The following is a 6,000-nucleotide window of genomic DNA, read 5'->3' on the forward strand; positions in this document are numbered from 1 at the left end:
ACCGGAAGTGGAAACCCGCCACACAAGCAGACTTGTACCGTACGCGTTACAAGTAATCAAATTACTTGTAATCGATTTCTTTTTGAAGTAATTTTGTAATCAGTTTATTTCTTTTATTAGGCAGTAATCACAAGAGTAATCTGATTACTTTTTGAAGTAATAAAATTACTTGTAACCGTTACAATTTGTCCAAGAAAACCTCCCCTCCCCCCTCTCCCCCCCCCCCCCCCCGGCACACGCCTTTTTTTTTTATGAACTGACAAAAATAAAATTTGCTTATTTTTTTTTCGAACGGAAAAAAGAAAGATTTTTGCGGAGCTGTAGGAAACGGGTCTAGGAGAACTCGTCACAAGCCAACTCGTCGCAGCCAACTGGTCGTAGGTAAACTCGTCAAATAGGTCAAGTCGTCATAGGGCATCTCGTACACGGGGAAGTCGAAACAGAGGACAACTGAGCTTTTGTCCGCTCCAGCGAAATCGACGCCGCGTAGCGGCAGCGCCGAGAAGCTCAGGAGAAGAGGTCGTTTCGACTCTGTCGTCTGCTTTTGCTGCTTGGTTCTCGTAGGCAGCATAGAAACAAACATCGTTTCCAATTATTATTTTTATGATTCCGCCGTGTCAATCCTAAGCACTGACTAGAAGAAGGTTTCTACCGTCGAAAAATCGCTTTGCTTTGAAATGTAACACCGATTTTACGCTGCAGTGAAAGAAGTGTATGGTGGTCCGCGTGCTGAACGACGAAAACGACCTCCTTTCGTCCGCCATTTTGCCTGAGCAGCGCGCCCTCTATAGTTCGCTGGAGTCGCGAATACGTATTCGAAGCCACTTGGAATGAAAAAAAAAACATTTGGAATAGAGATAGAGAACAGAGAAGACGCCCCCAAAGACGAACCCTGACTGCTACGCTTCCTACCGTCCTGGTGTGGAGGTCTGCATGTTACAGTTAGGGTGACCCCTGTTTTGCCATTGCGAAGAAAGTTCTGACCTAGCAAAGCTTCCAGAGAGGGTGTAATGACAAAGGGACGTCGAAAGTAAAGATAACACCGAAAAGCCGACCACAACCACCCCCTTCAAACAAGCAAAAGGAGAGGCCAAGTTCGAAACTCCGATAAGTTCGATGCAAACACTTTTCAGGATGAAGCCCCTCTTAAAAAAAGTATGTGACGAACTTCCCAAGAACGAGATGGTCACTCCGACCACCTTCCCTACTATGCGTTCACCTAAAACGGGATGCCCTCTTTGACCAGTTCACCTATAACCTGTTTCCCTATGACGACTTGGCTGTGACGAGTGGGCCTGTTCCCGTAGGAAACGAGGTCAATCTCTTTCTATGTACAGTTTCTGTGGAAGGTCCGTTTTTTTTTTTTTTTTTTTCGAGCTGGGACTGGGAGTGGGAAGCCCTGGGAAAGCCACAGTGCGCGACAAAGGCCATTCAGGGCGTAGTTTGAGGCAGCAGAATGTAGCTTTGTGAGTCCTTCATTCAAACTAGCCCCCTCACGGACACACACACAGAAAAACAAAAAATAAAAACAATCCTGCTTAGGGTACCTACTCGCAGCCCATACGAGAACCAGAACCGAAGAATGCCTAAAGCGGATGCAATATGTAACAAAGGAAGTTGAAATATTTCCCCATTTCCCCTACGTGGTCTTTGTGACGAGCAATGTTTCGAGTTGAGAAGTGGTCGGGGCGATCTCTTCCGCTAATGGTTACTACACATGATCCGTTTCAAATCCTGGAGCTGCTTTTCTTTTGTATGACATGCAACCTCATCCACATGTGAATAATAAAATGAGCGACGCAAACTTTGAGCGACAACCCTTGCTCAAGCTTTACAAGATCTATAAGAACCCCCGCGCCCCCCCCCTCCCCACACACACACACACTGGCGAACGCCCAAACCATTAAACGTCTTCAAACGAATTCTATGCTTGTGTCCGCATTGTGAAGGTGCAACGACCACGAAGAGGGAGCCAGTTTTTCTTCTTCAATACTTGTGCAAATGTGAAATATAGGTTGGAAGTAGTTCATTGTTATGAGCGCTAAAAACGTAAGTGATCACGCAATAAAGTAATCGGAAAAGTAACGATTACTTCTTTAAGTAATGTCCAATTACTTTTGCCGTCGAGTAATCAAGTAATCTAGTCGAATACTTTTTAGCCAAGAGTAATAGTAACTGTAATCGATTACTTTTTTTTAGTAACGTGTACAAGACTGCACGCAAGGCACCCTTGCACAGCTTAGGAACTAGCGGGATTTTATATGTTTATGTGTTTCGCTATCGTGTTCCATCGTTATTTTACAGTAAATATATTCGAATTTTAGTCAGACCTTTTGAATAACACCCAGCTTTCAAAACGGAACCTGTTTATTTCATCTTAGTTAGCTGCATGATTCCATTTTGATGTTGACATGTAAAAATATTTTTAAAAAGGCACTGTTCTTTTTTCTAGAAAAGCTAAGCAAATTTTATGTTAAAAATTGGGGAAACTTTTTTTTGCGCATCTTGTCTAGCCCAGTTAAATAGTTTTGTGTTGAATGTTGTATCAAAAAGCGAAAGGCTTTCTAGCCTAAGTTACATCTGCCGGAGTATTAGGCTTGAGGCCGCGCATGGCACTTATCACAGTCATCACACATGTGTCTCACAAAGTAGGTGCGTGCTTACTTTTGCTTTTGAAAATAGGTAACACGAGGCATCGAAACATGCTCGCCGCTCTACTGTGACGAGGATGTCTAAAAGCCAGCGACAGGGAAAGGTTTTATTTTCCGGCACCCATTCCGCAGCGAGGGGCAGGGTAATTGTAGAACTTTTGCCCTCCTAATTTTTTCCAGTGTGATGCACCTTGGATTCATTGAATGTCACGAAGCTTGCACGTGGTCTTTATTTATTACATCAATTATTATTCCTTCATAAAAAATGCAATTAAAAAAAAGCAAAATAGGCCTCAAATTATACACAATTGACTGATCTGTATGCCAGAACATTAACAAGTGTTGTGTTAATCAGGTTTTCTACCAGCCAATTCAAAATGTTAATGTTAAAAGGTGGATGATCCTGCACAGGGTATTTGAGCCACTTCCTGCCGCCATGACAGGAGGACGAAGATACTTCAGATTCTCCTATGTTTACCTCGTGTTTTGGTGGGCGCGCAAGGACTCTTTGCTCACTAGCGAGCATTTGCGTGAACGTTTCGCTTTAAACATTCCCCCGACTCCTGCCTTTAAGTTCCCGAAGCGCACCGGCACGAACCAAATATCGGAAGTGAAGTTCTTTCAATTATCTCGAGACTATGGACGCCACTGTCACCACCTAGCTTCGGTTGTCGCAGCTAAGCAGACGGTGCTCGCCTACTTCCATGTTCTAGCGACAGATGGCGCAACGTAACAAGCGCGATGATGCGGTGCCGGCGGCGCCTCGACCAACCATTTCCGTAGATTGAAAGATGCCAACCGGCGTGTGCACTCAGATGTGATCCCCTCAGGCCGCTGTCATTGTTCGCAAATGTGACTACTCGTCACGTGATCAAACCAAATACATGACGTCATATAAAAGATGGCAGCGCCCAGGCAGCGGCAAGCCCCAGCTGGGCCGGAGCTTGTCGGATGCTTTATTTGTTGTCGTTGGTCTCAGCGAGTTGATTTCAGATGAGAGAGCCGTCATATGAGACCAGTAGAAAGCGACTTCAGAGTTGAGCGTGGTCTCCCATATAGGTATACCGTGGAAATACGGACGAAGGGTGTGCATTTCGCTGTTGATCGACGGGGATTTCGCTACAAGAGACAATTGCCCTGAGTTTCTCGGACCTCTGATTGATTCGGATATCGCTAGAATAAACTTTAACGCGAAATTTTTGTGCCCTCGTTCACCGTCGTAGTCTTTGAAGTCTGCAGTGGTGCGTGTGCAATATATTTGGATACGCGGTTTAGCTAACGAAATTCAGCTGGTCGTGCTTGGCAGTGTGTAATCATGGTGCCGCTTTGTTCAAATGTCCGAAGGCTCATTTTAGTTGTGCGGCGCAACGGAGAGCTGTCTTGAAGCTGGTAGTTCCCGTGTCGTACTAGGTGATACTTTGCTGCTTCCGAATTGTTCTGGCGTAGACGTGCACTTTCGCGGATCATAGGTATTGCAGTTAGTATTGAATCCGCTAGTCGGCACAAACTTTTCATTTTTTGCATATGTGTTGCATTCTTTGCATGGGTTTTGCAGTCGGTATTGAATCTGTTTTGCCGACACAAACGTTTCGTCAACACTCGTTACGCGAATTGCAAGCTGTATGGGCATCTCGTCGCGCGTGTATCACATGGGCGCGTGTTTCCGATCCAGCCCGCCCGTTCACGCCGCTTTGCAGCGACAGTCTGCAGCGGCTCATGACCAGAAAAATGGTCCCACATCCATTTCTGTTTAATCCGTCCGAGGCAGTCTTCAAAACTCCAAAGGAGAGTACTTATTCGTACAGGATGCAGCTAAAACAATGCACCTTCTTTGCTTGTCAGGATAAACTCTTGTCTTTCAGTTTTGTTATATTGTCACGGATTCTTGGTCCAGTCCTTCTATCAATCTTTAGTATTCTGGAAAGTTCCAGGCCATGCTTCGCTATCATCGAATGTTCTGGTGGAGGTGCTGGGTGTTTTACCTTCAGCCCATTGCTCTGTCTTGACCATGGCGGCTCCTCAATCGAGTTTCCCAACAACTGGACACAGGTGGCGGACTGTCGCGCGTTTTACACTCCCGGCGAGGCGTGAACCGAGTTCAATCCCGAGCTCGGCAGAAAAACCGCAAGACGAGCGAGTCCCAGAAGGGCGCACCCCGCAAATACACCACTAAGAACCTGAAATCCGAGACAGTCGTTGCTACAAGGAAGGACCACCCGATTTTGGTCTCCTGCCAGAGGAACCAAAGCTGACTATGCCAACGATGACAAACCCGTAGCGGCAAACCGTTATTTGCACCATTATTTGCATTGCCGTCGCACCTCGCACTCCAACGCTCTTTCACGGAGAGGTTTTTAAGACGTGGAGGACTGGATTGAACAATATGACCGCGTCGCCCGCCACATAGGGTGGACAGATGACCAGTACCTGCAGAACGTATACTTGTCATGGAAGAAATGGCGAGGCATTGATTTGAAAACGACGCATCCTTCTCAGTGTCATGTGAAGTTTGCAAGATCGAGCTAAAGGTCACGTTCGACAGCCAACATCGGCGAGAGAGAGTCGAATACCTAATTTGGTCGAGGACATGGCCCCAACAAGAGCATTACCGCCTTCGTGGGGGATGTTTTTCATCTAATCGAGCGCCCCCGCCGACCCTCATGCTAAAGACGACAATTCTATGGCTGCCTGCACTTGAAAATATGATTCTAACATCCAATCCTGCATATAAACACGCACACCCCTAGCACCCCACAAAGTGGACTTCGACACCCTGTTCCATATCACCCAGAAATTTGTGGTACCACTCCAAAGTGAGAATGAACCTATTGCGTGGGAAACTCAAAATCAGTCAAGGGTGAAATGGTGCCAAGGCATGCCGTACCAATTCCAAAGTGGCGACCCTAAAAGTAAATATCTGACATTTTAAAAAGCGAGAAAACGTAGGCCATTCAGAGTGCTCTCAAACCAAACACCAGTCATACGTTTGGATATTGTCTGGAGAAACTCCACTGCTGAGGCCTAAATAGCCAAGAAGTGATAAGAAGAAAATGGTGTAAATCTTTACAACCAATGGGCATGTGGCCACAGTCGCCTGGAAAACCAAAGACTCCAGAACGATACTCCATAGTTTGCCTGCCAGCAGTCTACTAGGGGAGAGACGACCAAAATCGGCTTGACGTGATGAAGAAGAAAAATGGGGATAGGAAAACAGAGATTAATCTGGTTTGCTAGTCCCGGTTGGCTACTCTGCCTAGGAAGGGGGGGGGGGGGGGGGGGGGGGGACGGGGGGATATGAAAGCTAAAAGAGAAAACTGAAAAAAAGAAAAGAACAGTTTTGTCCTTCAAC

This window comes from Ixodes scapularis, unplaced genomic scaffold, assembly GCF_016920785.2.
Source record: "Ixodes scapularis isolate PalLabHiFi unplaced genomic scaffold, ASM1692078v2 PGA_scaffold1__304_contigs__length_218370807, whole genome shotgun sequence".
Lineage (NCBI taxonomy): Eukaryota > Metazoa > Arthropoda > Arachnida > Ixodida > Ixodidae > Ixodes > Ixodes scapularis.